This window comes from Protopterus annectens, chromosome 8.part0 (assembly GCF_019279795.1).
Source record: "Protopterus annectens isolate FY-2018-M chromosome 8.part0, PAN1.0, whole genome shotgun sequence".
NCBI lineage: Eukaryota > Metazoa > Chordata > Ceratodontiformes > Protopteridae > Protopterus > Protopterus annectens.
The window spans coordinates 561,233,292-561,250,648 of record NC_056741.1 but is presented as its reverse complement, the minus strand read 5'-3'; positions in this window follow the sequence as shown (position 1 = coordinate 561,250,648).

The following is a 17,357-nucleotide window of genomic DNA, read 5'->3' as shown; positions in this document are numbered from 1 at the left end:
AGTTATGTGTGCTACTGCCAGTCTGCTGTCGGTTTGCTTTGCTCTGCTGTGTCAGGTCTCCTATCTTTGCAATCCAATACCTCCCCTCCTTTCTTTGCATTCCAATGCCTCCCCTATCCTGTTTTGCAGGTTTCTGCAAGCAGACTTGTCAGCTGCCGTCGATTGGCCATCGTGAGTTGATTGGTGTTGATTGCTCATTAGTACTCCAATTACCCTACTTCAGCATTTCCTTCTTTTCTTCCCCTGACCTTCCTGTTTGTGCTATTGTTCGCAGTGTGTGCGTCCAATTACTGGGTTTCAGGCACGTTTTCATCCCTGTACACATGCGCTTTTGGGCACCATGTGTGCTCTCAGCTAAACGATTCTATACCTTCCTCCCCACCCCTGTCCTGCAGCTTTGCTTAGCAACGGACAGGCCAGATTTGCATTGCTCCAATGTGCTTACTGCTACGGTGGCACACCCCTCTGCTGATGTCATGTATCTCCTCTGAGCCACTCCTCGGTGTTATACCGCTGCGCCATATGGTACAACCTTCATCCAGTGGGACATTTGCGATTCAGTATTACTGCCTCATTTGCATGGCATTGACTACTAATTCATAGTTACCGCACCGGACACTATCGCAGGCCCTTAGCAACCCTTGCACCTTGGTTGTGGTGTTCCATGCCTACCATTGTGTATTATGCTGTAAACCTGATTTCTATTACGTTGTGATTTTATGACATTTTTATATTATTTCTTTATGTTACAGTTTCCGCACACATGCCCTGCGTTGTGCTGTGCGTTACTGTGGACATGACATTAAATGTTGTTTTTTAGGTGTTGTGCATCTTTTCTTATGCCAGTGGTTGTGTATTTCGCCATTGGCATATGTTAACTTTGTGTTACATGGGCCTGGCACACTTCCATAGCTCCGATGTTCTGTTTGGGAAAATGTAAACCGTGTTTTTTTGGTTTACATTTCCGTGGGCTTACGCTACGCCTGCACCACTTCATGAATCACTATATGCCTTCATTTGCATGGTGCGACACTGCGCATGGGGTGATTAGCATACCTAAGCAGAGGGCTGTGCAGTTCTGGCATACGCCGGTAGTGCACGTGGAATTGGATCGTACCTGAATCGCTCGATGGCCATATTTGGCATTATACCGCCTACGCTATGCCTGCGCCTGGCGCAAGCTTCATGAATCCCGGGGGAGAATACATGTGCAGATACACACAAACATGCTTAGATGCACACACACACACACACACACACACACACACACACACACACACACACACACACACACACACACACACACACACACACACACACACTCATCCTCACCCACCAGAAGTTATGTTAAATCTATCTGCACCAACTGCAGAGTGAGGTCTACTCATAAGGTATTACAGTGATACAGATACTGCTGTTATACCAAAACCCATGAAAGCAATTGGGAAAGTAATAAAAAAAATGGATATGGAATATGTGGGGACAAGAACTTCATGTTAGATATTTAAAATATCTTGTACTGTAAGTGTAGAGAAAGTGCTTCACCTCTCATTAAGAAACGTGTTCCATTACGGATGAGTAAGGAATTGCACTGTCTTGTAAAAAGAGAAAAAAATCTTTACATGTTTGTGTAAAACTGGTGAGAACTGGGATTATTTATGAAGTATCATAATTCCTGTGGAGAGAAGCACTGAATTCTTGAAAATGATTTTTTGGAAGAAGTTAAATGCATGAGTTGTGCATACAAACTCACTGCCACTCTAAAATAAATTACTTAGAAAAGCGAGGACATTATCACTTTCTGTTATTAAATGCGAATATTGGACTTATACAAAGAAAGCAGAAGAAATTGTAGTGGATCTTAATGACTATTTCAACAGAGTATCAGTAGGACTGATCTAGTTAAATTTAATTCCAGTAGTACGATTAGTGGTGTTACATTTGGTTTATTTATACCCACGCTTCATGTTGTAAAGTTAAGTAATAATAAACAAGTTATGTTTAAGTACGTCTTGATTTAACAGTTTCAGAAAATAAGCCCAGGTTATCTTGCCTGGCTTGTAACAAATATTTTCAGTTTTTTGTGCATCTATATGTACGTTTCCTGATTTCGAAACAGAAGCAGTCGGTCCTGTCTTTCAGGAAGGTGAGCAGCACTGTATGCAAAATTATAGAACACTAGCCATACTATTTGTGCAAGCTAATATTTGTTTGTTGATCAGTTACATAATTAGTTAAATGTTAATAAGTTATTAAATATGTTCATCATGATTTTAGAAAGAGAGTTTTTTTTTTCTGATTGCTGCCTTTAGTGGAATCCATTTCTAATGTACCTGGTAGTGATAAAGCCTGCATTGGTCTTTTTACAAATCTTTTTAAAGCTTTGAATTCTATAAGCATGTTTATGTTTTTTGAGCCTGGCAAGAGTTTAATGCCAGGAGTAGATCATTGCTGGAACCCTAGCTAACCCTAGAATATTTAGGCTAGCTTACTACTATTATGTTATAACCTGGCAAAATTTCAAGTACTCATAAACTCTGAAAACACTGCTGCCTATGTGGAACTGTTTACAGAAACTCTATGCAAGCATGTTAATAGCTGCATAGAGGCAGCTGTACTCACCATGAAGAAGTACAGAATTAATTCACAACACAAGCCACCCTGGTGGAATCACAACATTAATAGGCTGTATAACATAAGAAAGAAAAAAATCATGGCAAAAATTAGGAGGTGCATCACTCAGCAGGTAAAAAGCACTCTCATCAAACTAAACAAACAACTAAGTGGATAAATAAAGTCTTCCAAAGCTAAATGTGAAATAAATTTGGCCTTCCAGGCCAAGGAAAGCCACAAGGCATTTTTAAGCTATGTCAGCAGCCTCAATGGCAATGCACAGTTGTGTGAAGAGCTCATTTTAATGAAGCCACCTATAATGACTCAGAAGATATAACAAACCTACTGGCCAACAAATTCAGCTCCAACCTTACCCCCCCCCCAACCTTCACTCAGTAAATACCATCAAACATAACTCCCTCTACTATCAGTAGGGAACAGTTTCTTCATGGTCCCTCTAAGGCCACGAGCACTGCATCAGTGGGACCAGACAATATCTCAGGATGCCTTCTAAATAGCATGAAACATGACCTATCAGACCCTCTGGAGTTGCTGTTTAACTGTAGCCTCCAAATAGGCTTCTTTCCTCATGAATGGAGAAGAGCAACAATAATCCCTCTACACAAAGATGGACCATCTACTGACCCTGGAAATTACAGACCCATAAGTCTCACTAGTCAGACAAAACAGCATGCCCAACACACTAGTCATAGGTGACTCTATAGTGAAGCACACTGATGTCCCACTCACTAGGTTGAATAAGGAGAAAGTAACAGTCAGCTGCCTGTCAGGTGCCAGGATCTGCCACATAATGCACGCACCCAGGTCCCTTAACAACAGTTACAAATATGACTCTGTGCATGTGGGTGTGAATGACCTGAGATGTACCTCCCTGAACTACATGAAAAGAGACATGGAGGAGCTCTTGGATTATGTAGCCCAGGTGGGTATGACACTAGCCCTGAGCAGGCACCTACCAGCACCCAGAATGATGCCACAGTACAATTAGAAAATGATCGATTTCAGCAATTGGCTAAGATTCTGATGTCATTCTAAGGGGATCTAGTATCTGTCTGCCTGAGATGACATAACTGACAGACCTCGATGCTTTGCCAGAGATGGCTTGCATCTGTCACCCCTGGGCTTCCGGATACTGGCCAAAGCTCTTGCCACCCTATAGTGCCTATTTTAGGTGGTGCTCCAAAGACCAAATTACTACTATAACAGCTACAAACAAATGCAATCTGAGGGTCATGCTGCTCAGTGCAAGAAGTCATTAATCTCAAAATGTACTCGCTGAAAGCACTCCTTAAAATGGAGAACATCGACATTTGTGCTGTGACAGAGACCTGGTTCAAGACAGCAGAAAGCATCCCTGCACTACCAGGCTATAACTCATTCCACACCTTTTGGCCTCAGAACTTGGACAGAAGCACCAAAGGTGGTGGTGTTTCCATGTTCATAAAGGACGCGCACACCTCCAGACTGGTAGCCCAACATAATGCATCAGAGATACTTCAGGTGCAGCTAACACTAGGTAAGACAGAGATTCAGGTCATAGCTTGCTCTAGGTCCCCAACCATATCCCAAGACTCATACTCCATGTTCCTAAGCACCCTGGAGAATATTAACGTCCAACCTAACACTTTCATACTGGGTGACTTCAACTACCCCTCCATTAACTGGGAAAACTACTCGTGTACCAATACACTTACCCAACGCTTCCTAATTCCAGTGCTCTGGACCAGCTCGTTCTTACCACTACTAGAGGTAGCAACATCCTTGACCTGGTCATTACTAACATGGGCGACCACTGCTCTACACCAATAGTCAACTCCTCCCTGGTTAGATCCGACCACAAACTAATCACCTTGGAAATCCACATCCCTCCCACCTGCCCTGCAAAGGTAACCACCATGAAAAACTTCTCTAAAGCTAACTTTGGGCTCCTAAAAACAGAGGTGGCTAACTCCACAGCACCCATGCAAATGGAGAATAGTTGCATGACTGTCGAATAATACACCAATGCACTGTACATACATGTGCACAAATGCATGGGTCTCGCCTCACCCAATAGAAACAAGACACTCTCCTCCAAAAAATGTAAGACAATCTGGTGGTCCCCTGCCATAAACAAACTCTACAACAGAAGGAGCAAACTGATACAGAATAAAGTGAAGTCCCAAGACTGGAAAAACTCCCTTATCAGCCTCAGCAAAAAATTGAGATCCCTCATCAAATCCTCTAAAGCTAACTATGAAAATAGAATTGAGCAGATAAAGACAACAACAAGGCCTTCTATAGTTATGTAATAAATCTCCATGGCAATACCCACATTTGCTCTGAGCTACTGCACAATGATACCTCCTATACCGAGCCAACAGATATTGCCAATATACTGGCTGACAGATTCAGTGCCAACTTTACCACTCTCCCCCCCACCAAAGAACCAATCACAATATCAGTAGATTGCCAGGCACTCAGTACTACTGCTGCACAGGTTAAAAAAGCACTGTCCAAGGCCAAGAATATAGCTTCTATGGGACCTGACAATATCCCTGGCTGTGTTCTACATGAACTACAGAGTGAACTGGCACCTCACCTGTGTGACCTGTTCAATCACAGCCTCACCTCAGGCTTTGTCCCTACCAAATGGTGCACTGCTACAGTCATCCCTCTCCACAAAGGAGGAGAAACTACAGACCCTGGGAACTATCGCCCCATTACCCTGATGAGTCTGATATGCAAAGCTATGGAACACATCATCATGGACCTAATAAACAAGGATATAGGGAATCTCCAAACTCTGGATCCCACACAATTTGGCTTTGTGAAGGGTAGATCATGCCTGCTCGACCTGGTTGACTTCTTTGAGTCAGTCTCAAGAGCTGTGGATGACGGCAAGGTGGTTCATACAGCCTCTCTTGATCTGGCCAAAGCCATTGATATTATGCCCCACTCAGGAATCATAGAAAAACTCACTAAGCTAGGCATCAACCCCTATATCACTAAGTGGGCTGCAATCATAGAAAAACTCACTAAGCTAGGCAGCAACCCCTATATCATTAGGTGGGTTGCAAAATGGCTCACAGATAGAACCCACAGTGTGAAAGTAGCTGACTCCAAGTCAGGCTGCTAACTAGTCACGAGTGGAGTCCCACAGGGTTCATTCCTGGGTCCTCTCCTGTTTGGTATCTACTTCTCTGAAGTCCAGGCCAACACGAAGGGACTCTGTCTGACAAAGTTCACAGATGATTGCAAGTTTGGAGCTATTATTAACTCCCCAAGTGATGTTGACATCCTACAGAAAGGCATCACCGAGACCAGTGACTGGTGTCAGAACCATGGCCTTAACCTCAATGCCAAAAAATATGTTGTCATCTCCTTTGGGAAAAACCCAGTTCTCATGAATTACCACATCAACGGTAGTCCACTGAACACAGAGGGCATTATAAGAGATCTGGGAACACAGGTTGACAGCAACCTCTCTTTTGACCACCACATTGCCACTGTGGTCAGAAAGTCCTTCTATGTGGGATATCTCATTACTAAGGGTTTGGCATCTAGGAAGAAAGAGGTCATTGTCTCACTGTACCCTTCCCTCATTAGGCCAATCACCGAGTATAATGCCCCATTTGGCATGTACTTCACTAGTTGCCTGCAACAACTGGAGAGGCCGCAAAAGTACCTCACAAAGAGGACCTAGGCCTTAAACACTTGTCCTATATGGACAGACTCAAAAAACTCCTTTTATTCTCCGTCTCATATCACCTACTTAGAAGTGCTCTCTGCTTGACTTATAAAGCCATGTCTGACCCAGCTCTGTTAGAAATGCTACAGCTAAAAAAATCCCAATCCCTCTGCACCACATGCTCCAAAGACCTCAACCTCATTACCACAATCAACAGAACAAGCTGGAGGGGCAAGTTCATAACCCAGAGACTGCCAATGCTATGGAATAGACTTCCTATACATGTCAAACAGAGCACCTCACTGGCCCACTTCAAGAGAAATCTTGATGAGTGGATATGGGAAATAGAAAATTCACCCTGGGGATCACTCCAGTGGCTCTACTCAACAGAGGCACTGGGAACTAAGGTCGGGTACACGATGCCAGGGTAATCCTATGGGCTAGGCTTGTAAAAGCTCCAGGGCCATTAGCCTAGTACACACCTATGAACCTATATGCAAAGCCATGGAAAGATTTATCATGGAAATGATTAATAATGATATATGTAACTGCCATTCACTGGACCCAACCCAATTTGGTTTTGTCAAGGGCAGATTATGCCTACTCATTCTAGTGGACTTCTTTGAGAATGTCACCAAAGCAATGGATGAGAGAAAAATGGTTCACAGTGCCTACTTTGACCTGGTCAAGGCATTTGAGACACAATACACCACTCAGGTATAGTTGACAAACTCAAGAGGTTAGGTATAAACACACAGACAGAACCCACAAAGTTAGAATTGGGGAGTCCGCCACTACAAGATGGCCAATCCCTTATGGATCATTCCTGGGACCGTTCTTTTTTGATATTTACTTCTCTTAAATCAAGGCCAATGTCAATAGCTTCTGGCTGGCTAAATTTGCAGATGATTGCAAACTGGAAGCAGTCATAGAATCCCTCACTGACACAAATGTTGTCTAGGAAGGGCTGACACAAACAAATAACTGGTGTCAGAGCCATGGGCTAAAACTAAATGCCAAGAAATGAATAATAGTATCCTTCTGGGAGTCATACACCCCTGCTAACTATCATATTGGCAACACACCCCTAAGAGCAGGGTTGCCAGACGTCCCTATTTGGGCGGGACTGTCCCGAGATCAGCAGCCTGATCCCAAGTCCCGCCCTGTCGGTTTAAATCCCGGCCAGCCTCCGCTTTGTTTGTTTTTTTTTTTTTTTGATTGTCCCGTATACCTGGCATATGGGCCAATCAAAAATTGCTAAACACGGAGTTCTTGTGTTCCGCATTAAACACGAGAAGCTCCGTTTAGATTTTGATTGGCCCATATGCCGGTATACGGGCCAATCAAAAATCTCTAAACACGGAGCTACTTGTGTTGAATGCGGAACTGCAATGCATTAAACACAAAAAGCTCCGTGTTTAGTGCAGAGCTACTGAGCTACTGTTCTTTAATGTGGAACCGTGAGAGCCCTTCTTTTTTTTTTTTGTCCCTACCTGGGGGGCTGGAAATCTGGCAACCCTGCCTAAGAGTGAAGACAGTAGTCAGGGACTTGGGGACACACATAGACAGTAATCTAGCCTTTGAACACTACATGTCTACAGTAGTGAGAAAACAGTTCTATGTTGTATAACTTACAAAGCTATAGCATCTAGTTCCAAGGAAATCATTGTTCCACTGTACGCAGCATTAATCAGACCTATCATTGAGTACAATGCCTCCTTCAGCATTCATCAGACTGATCATTGAGTGCAATTCCCCTTTGGTATATAACTAACCAGGTACATACAACAACTGGAATGTCCACTGAGGTTCCTCACTACAAGAATGCAGGATGCAAGTAACATGTCCTGTACAGACCGCCTCAAGGCCCTATTCCTGTATTTTGTCTCATAGGTTCATAGGTTCATAGATTAGTACTAAGCTAACTGCCCTTGTGAGCCATTTTAAGCCTAGCCAATAATCCCTTGTGAGATTCAAACCCTGCACCTTGTGCTTGTAAGGCAAACACCTTAACCATTAGGCCACCCTCCCAACCCTCCAGGCTGTTGAGTAGAGATCTATGCCTGGCATACAAAGAATTGTTAGACCCCAACCTGATGGACCTCCTGGATATATGCAAATCAAACAGCACCAGAATTACCCAACCTAAAGACTTAACCCTTACCTGTGATATAAATATGACCTTCTGGAGAGACATATATGTATTCCAGAGACTACCCCTTCACTGGAACAGGCTCCTCATCCATGAGAAGCAGAGTTCCTCTCTAACCCAATTCAAGTGTAACTAGGGCAATTGGATGGGGAACAGGAAATTCATCCCTGGTTTGGCATCTATGTCTCTGATGGGCACAGGTAGCCTGTAAATAGTTCATCTTCCAGGCCACCAATTGTAAATGTTTCATCTCCCAAGCCTCTGCTTACACTACTTATGAAGGGTAAGAGAATTAGTCAGAGATTTGGGATGCATGGCTAGGCTTAAAAAGGCCCTTGTGGTTATTAGCCTTGTAAACACCTATGATGCTATGAACCTATTACAGTAGGTTGAACCCACTAGAGTCAACAAAAATAGTAAAAAAGAATCACTTTTAGATGGATTTTACTAAACAAAATACCTTGCTCATATTTAGCAGGTACGTTGCCTGACTCAGTAAGTGACCATCAGACTACCTTCCTACTCAAATATAATTCCCACCACACCCACACCCCTATACTCCAAACAATAAGAAACAAAAAACACTTCAACTTATCAAACTTCTTAAAAGATCTACAGCTCTACAACTGGTCGCAACTGTATTATCTACCCCTAGACGCAGCTATCAAACACTTCAACTCTACCTTCCTAGAGATACTAAATAGGCATGCCCCTCCAAGAACTACCAGAATTAAATCCAAAACAGTTCCATGGTTAACAAGGGAAACAAGGCAAAAAATAAAAGGAAGGAATAGAGCCTGGACAGCCTGGGGGTCCGAAAAAACCCAGGTACACAGCAAGCATACCAACAAATAAGAAATCTTACTAAGAAACTAGTAATGCAAGATAAAAGAAATTACTTTATCACTTATCAAACCCAACACTCGAACAATCAAAAAAAACTCTGGGCAGGCTTAAACAGATTACTACACCCTGGAAAAACCACTACCCCACCCCCAACAACAGGCTTAACAAAAGAAAACATAGCTGAATCATTTAACTCATTCTTTACTGGGACTGTACTTGCCCTTGCCCAAAACCAAACCTATACAAATACTACTAGTGCCCCCCCAAACCTAACAACAGCCCCACATTTAAGCTACAACCCACCTCAACCTCCTATATAAGGAAACTACTGTCCCAACTAAAACCAACAACACTAGGAGCTGATTCACTCCCCAATGAATTCTTAAAACTAGCAGCAAATGAAATAAACCAGTCTCAATCCTAATAAACCAATCCATCTCAGAAGGTTCAGTACCCTTGATCTGGAAAACTGCCTATATCATACCCCTACACAAAGGGGACATTCTTATGGCATATCTAACTACAGACCAATAGCAATATTATTCCCACTTGCTAAAATATTAGAAAAATGTATTCACTGTCAATTAATGACATCTTATTGATCAAGAGCTCATATCTCATACACAACATGGGTTTCGGCCAGGACATAGCACAACCACTGCCCTGCTAGCATTCACTGATACCATTAATCACAACAGGAATAATGGTAAACTTTCTTCAGTCCTCTTCCTAGACCTATCAAAGGCATTTGATATGGTCAACCATGAAAAATTAATCTCCCATCTTGTAAGCCTAGGCTTAGATAACTCATCAGTCTCCTGGTTTAAAAACGACCTCAACAATAGACAACAGGCAGTACTATGGAATAATAACTTGTCTCCACTCTTACCTGTAACACTCGGAGTACCTCAGGGATCTATACTGGGCCCCTTGCTGTTCTCAATTTTTGCAAATAATCTCCACTAAGTTGCAAAAGTTTCAAGCCTTATACAATACGCAGATGATTCAACTATAATATGTAATGCCCATACTTTACCTGACCTCCACAAAAAGACCCAGGATAAGTTTCACTCAGTGGAAACATGGCTCACTGAGAATGGATTGTTACTCAACCCCCAAAAAACAAGCTCCTGCTATTTCATCCCTCAACTACAACTACCCCCACCTGCACCTTTACTATCCACTCAAATAACAGTACCCCCATATCACCTGAAGCCCAGACAAAACTACTAGGTATTACTATTGACAATAAGCTCAGATTTGATGTACACATTAATCTGGCCATTAAAAATACTAACAAAAAGCTAGGTAGCCTCTACAAACATAAAGCATTCCTGACCCATAATGCTAGAACTACAATTGCACGTACACACCTTCTCTCAACACTACTGTTTGCCTCACCCATCTTGATTAACTTATCCAAAACAGAGATCAACAAAATGAAAACCTGCTACAATCAGATAGCCAAATTTGCCAACAACAGCTCCTACAGAACTCATCACTGCCTAAACCTAAAGCAATTGGGTTGGATGGAACTACCTAACTTACTTATTTATAGTCATCTGGTTACTACTCACAAGATACTCTATCAACAAAATATATCACCTTCACTAGCTAACATTGTCCAACAATATTCTTGTCCTAGACAACTCCGCTCATCTGACAAATTACAGTTAGCTGTTACTAGATCCAACAACCATGCTGGAGACTCCCTTTACTCTTCTTATGTGGCCAAAATCTGGAACTCCCTGCCTACATCCTTATCCCTGATTATCTCATTACCTACTTTTAAAAAAGATATCTACAACTACCTCAGCAACAAATGGTTATGTCCCTGTTCATCTCCAGACTAATACCTGATCCACTCCAGTATTATTGTAACCATTGTCCTAAACTAGAGTCCTATTCTGTTAGTTGCATATAAACGTATACCACATCAAAGGTGTGATAACATACATATAAGTATTAGTATGAACAATGTAAAACTGCTTATGACTATTGTAAACTGTATCTGTCTGTAGTTTATACCATAAGTGTCTGTAGTTTATACCTATAAGTGTCAATAACTAGATACCCTAATGGATCTAGATGAAATATGTACCCAAGTTTATCTGTAGGTTCTGTAAAAATGTCTCTTTGGAGCTTTTCTCCCCGGGCCTCCACTGAAAATGGACATATATCCAGTTGGACTATCCCAGTTAACAAATGTAAAATAAATAAATAAATAAAAATTATATTTAACTTCACACAGTGTTACAAAAGTTGTAACTCAAACTGTTCTTCAATGCTTGATTTTTTTTTGTTTTTTTTTTGGGGGGGTACTTTTTGCCCCAATACCTGCCTGCCATAAATCCACCCCCTACTAGACTTGAGACCATTCACTCCTTTATGGCTCAGGTCATTTCCAGAGCCATGAGGGTGAGAATCATCTGGAGGGGTCATCATTTAGGCAGCCATGAAAATTGGTTGTAACCTAACTGACATCATGGTTATAAAAGTGTTTCTGTACATCTATATACACAGGTTTTGATACATGTAGTATCATGCTTGTTTACATATTGTGTCTATATTATGAATGCTCCAGAGAATATATTATTGATATATCTGAAATGTAGAATAGTAGATAAAAAGTAGTGCTGTTTTCTGTTGGCCAATTTCTTTATGCGTAAAGTGTATTTTTTTATATTTGGAAGCATCATTGTTTTACACAAATTTCTTTTCCTGGTATAGCCCTCATAATAAAGTTGCCAGTGATTTTGCAAATAAATAAATATATTAATAAATAAATGGTATTTATTTATTTATTTATTTAACATTTGTTGACCGGGAAAGTCCAACTAGGACAGAGCCTATTTTCAGCGGAGGCCTGGGGAGAAACACTCCAGATACATAAATAAAATAAAAATAAAAATTAAAGTGTTCATTGTTTATTCAGATTTTCTCTATAACCACACCCAAACAATAATGTTATGGTAGGTGCTGAGCAAATATTTACATACAGCTCTAAAGCGTTATGGGTAAGTGAAGTGACATTTCTAAAGAATTTGATGGACTTGGTATTATCAAACAAACTTATTTTTTGGAGGAGACACTTATAAGCAACGTAAAGGGGTAACGATGCCAACTTGGTCACATGGGCATGGGACATTAAATATTTATATCCATTGTGATGACCCACCACTGGACCAGTAATCAAGGAGCCTCAATCCTCACCACTTTCAGCAGTGAGGGACGTACACTGGGAGGTTAACAAGGTGCACACACAGTATTTCCAGATGCAGCTCTTTGAATCAAGTGCAATTTCCTTTAAGAGCACACAGAGACCACAGTCAGTCTGGGGTTGGTTTCTGTTTCTCTTTCTTCAGATCCCTCATAAGAATCCCTACTGGTACAGCTGTAGAGTTGAGTCCTTAGCCAGGGTTCCAAGCCAAGTCCTCCAACACTCTCTCTATCCAACCACTGCTTCATGTCCCTGCCCAAGTAGTTGATGTGCTCACTCTTTGAGGTTGATTTACACACACACACACACACACACACACACACACACACACACACACACACACACACACACACACACACACACACACACACACACACACACACACAGACATACACCTAGGAAAGGTTGAGGCTGGCACAGGCTCACTAGCTATGTTCCCTCTTGTCCAGACTATAAGGTAGTTTTCACTGCTGCCAGAACCCTTTTACTAGCTACCTTAAGGCTCTTCCAATGGTACCCAATATACTAAGTGATATTAATATTAATACAAATGGCAGTTTGACCAAGAGGAAGGCTATTAGGAGTGGCCCACACAGTGTCACCAAATAAATATGCAAGTACTCTCAAAATTTAAATAGCTCTACACAGATCAGCCACAATGAAGGGTTTATACATATATTTAATATTAAATAAAAGAACAAAGCACTGCTAAATATATATTCACAGTGACATCAGTGTTCAAAACCACAGGGAATATTTAAAACAACATTGCAGGAGAGTCTCAAATAAATAAAGAAAAATATCTAAACTAAACTTCACTATATTCATGACTGAATCTAAGAGAATTATACTGTTCCCTAGAAGCGTATTTCATTAGAGCAAGGCATATGTGTGGTAAATGGTTCTTGTTGTTGTGAGGTCCAAGACAGAATGCAGAATGTTCTGTTTCACTAAGAGATTAATATCTCAAATATTACTGCTAGGGATAGCTTGTAGAATTACATCACTTCTTGTCATTTGACTCCTAGTTCCAAGGTGAAACCCCTGCTGCATGAAGCTGGCAGTATTTAGCATCTCTCTGTAAAAATACATAAACTTCATATCTTTGGCAGCTGCTGGAAGTCATAAAACAATTATATTATTCCACATTTCAAGACTAGTAATTTGTTCACCCTAGAGACAATACAGAAAGTTTCACAGCACAGACCTTGTGCCTCTAGCTGCAATGAAAACTGAAAGATGCCATCGTTCATTGCATAGCCTATAAAGTAATTTAATTTCAGCTATTTTTCTGAAGTTTTCTGGACTGAAGTTAACCCTCCAGGTTCCTCTGTTAACATATATATTTAAACAGTTCCAGTAGTGCATGTACATCTTTCTTCTCTTCCAGAAGGGCGCACTGTGGATACATTTAAGCACAAGCACTTTACAAAATACTTTTTTCAATGCATATCTGTACAAACTAGTTTGATATACACATGACACACAGTTCTAATACAGTTGTAACACAGGCATCTTATATAAATCATGTTGATATTCACAAATGACATATACTTATTTACAAATTTCCAGCTAGCTATGCTGGCAGTATCTCCTTTCATCACATCGTTCAAAATTTTATTCTAGTTATATTTAAGGTTTTTGGACAATAGTTTTATTATTTGGAGTGGTTAATTGTTGAAATACCAGAAATGTTAGATTTCATTGACAATACTACTACTTTTTTAAGGTTCACCCATCCCTTCCATTTTGAATATATAGATTACTTGGACACAACCATTTATAAACATGAAGGTAGTTTTGAATCTTGTGTTTACAGGAAACCAACTTTTTCAAATCCATACTTGCATTATGATAGTTATCATCCCCATCATTATAAGAAAGCTTTAGTAAGAGGTCAGTTTATCAGAATAGCCTGCAAACAAGGATAGATTTGTCAAGGAGGTGGCTATTCTGGAAGATATATTCAGATAGAGGAGATATTTTCCAACCTTGGTAAGAAAATTTAAGATGGATGTTATCAGTGGTTGGGGGATAGATACAAACTTTTGTTGGGGTTTGGTGTTGAGATAATAAGAAAAGAAAAAACTGATAGTGATCTAGTAAGTAGATTCAGTTTATCAGATCAGAATACATTTGAGAGAGCCTTGGTTCTTCCATATAGAAATGGTGTAGAAGAAGATAAAAAAAGTTTGGAAAAATTGGGCCATGTTTAGAAGTAATGATTTATTATATTCTTTACTTGGGGAATCACCAAGTTTTGTGTATAAAACATTAGACAATTTCAAGGATTTTTTGGAAAGACATGGAGGATGCAACAATGGTTTGTCACAACCATCTCTGGTTGGAACTAGGAAATGTGGCAGATGTGGACAATGCCAATATATTCTAGAGAATATGGAGATTCAGTTAGAAAATTTAAATTGACACAAAGTATTGCTTAAGTACTGTAACTGTAATAGTAGGGGTGTGATATCATGCCAAACATCTTATTTCGGTAAAACAGAGAAATCTTAAGAACTGACTCTATGAACAGTGCTACAATATGGAAAAACATAACACCAAGAGTGCACAGTTTAAACATTTTATTACATGTACTAATTTTAGTCAATTTAATTTTAGTATATTGGAGACTATACTATGGAACCCTATGGGTGGAGTGTGGAAAACTAAAATTGAATATCTGGAAGTTCATTAGCAACTGCTGTTGAATGCCACAGTACCCCCTGGCATTAATGATATGATTTCAATTATACCCATTCTTAAGCAGAAAACACTTAAGGTTTGAAAATAATTGGTATGGGTGGTAACATTATAAATTCTGAATTAGTATACCAATATAATGATGGACTTTTTTTCACAATTTGAAATGGTTTTGTAACATACACATACTTTTTTACAAAATAATTTTTAAATATTTTTACTTTCTACTGTAATTCACAGCATCCCTTTTAACATATATTAATATTTTACCTGTCTATTTTTTGTAGCTTACATTTTTAAATTTTATTTTTATTTTTTAGTTATTAATTTAGTTATGTATTTATAGTTAAATTTTACTGCATGCTCTTTTAAATATTACTATATGATAATGAATTTAGAGTGAAGTCCATGTTACTAGTTACTTGCAGTGTCCTTTATGGGAATTTTAATCACATGATTATTGTTTGATTATTTAACTAATGGAATTATTAAGTGGTGTTCTGACGAAGTCCTGTTTCGTATTTGGGAAGAAAGTGCATAATCTGTGATTTTATTGTGCTTAACTCCTGTTTACTGGCTTGTTAATAAATTTGTCACTTTTAAACCTACAGATTTTTCATTATTGGTGGACTATACTGTCAGGTGGCACTACCTTGGAAGGGCTCTTAATTGGTGGGTATTTGTTTATTTGCACTCTTTTGACTGTTTTTGTATTGCTTTTAATTAAATATAACATCTCTTTAGAGGAGCAGTATATTTACATTATATAGTATACTTATTATACTTACATTTTAATTTTACTGCTATGTCATCATACCCTAATTTTCAATGTGAGGTGTTTAACATGGGAATACAGCAGTTTACACATTAATTTATTTAGTGAGGCATTGTGGGTTCAGTCTTTCATGCTGTTATGGCAGGGATTTTCAGCTCTGAATATAACTTTCAAAGGGCAGTTCTTAATAACAAAATAAAAACATACTTTTTGCTTCAAAAACTGTACAATTTGGCATTGTATAGAGCAGGGACATTATATACAACTACTTAACACTTGCTTTAGAACATAAATACAATTTAAACAAGTAAAATGCAAAAGTCAGTGGGATTTATAGCTACTATACTCTCTAAATTCATTTAAGGTTATTACTATTAATGCTAATAAAATGTTTTTAAAAAGATTTATGTTTGTATTTGATGCAGAAGTTTGCAAGTTTGTGAGGGTGGCCTAATGGTTAAGATGCTTGCCTTGCAAGCATAAGGTACACGGTTTAAATCTCCCAGGGGATAATTGGCTATGCTTAAAATGTCTCGCAAGGGCAGTTAGCCTAGTACTAATCTATGAACCTATGTGCAATAATTGTTTTTATGAGTTTTTGTTGCTTTTCATAGTGTGTTCATACATAAATGCCTTGTATGCACTGGCTTTACTACTCCCTTCTGACATCATCTCAGTTCATAAAAGTGAATTGTTCTAATGTCATAGTGGACAACATGGTACCTAATGTTGCTGACATGCTGATGGACAATGTATACATATGAGTACACATAAAAATGTACCAGTAGAGTTACAATGTGTACAGACAGAAATATATGGGCAGATATGTGCACTTAAACCCTACCTGTTATAAAGGTGACAGAGTACTATGTATACCTATAGTGTGTCTTTTTTATAATGTGTCCCTTTAGATATGCAGTGGTAGGCAAGGCATGGGAAGACCTGTACACAGTTGTATGCATGCATGCCTAAGAGTGATTCATGAAAATCATAGGATATTTTGACATGCATGTTTACTACAGCTCATTTAAGTATGCTGTTCTTCAATGGATCAAGTGTTAAAACTGCATCCATTGTTAGGTGTGTTGAGGTGTCCCACCTACTGTGGTAGAGTAAATGCTGTTTGGTAGTGTCTACAGTACTCACCTATGGGACAGGTAACTATCAGCTACATGTGAAATTACGCTTTAAGAGATTTTTTATCTTTTAGCTGATAATGTCAGTCAGACATCTTATTCTGTGCAACACATCAGCTTGAGTAAGCCATTCAATATTTCCCTGTTTTTCTGGGGACATCTATTAAATACTTCTGGTCTTGTAAATCTGGGATCCATATGCAGTCTTTCCACCAAAGTTT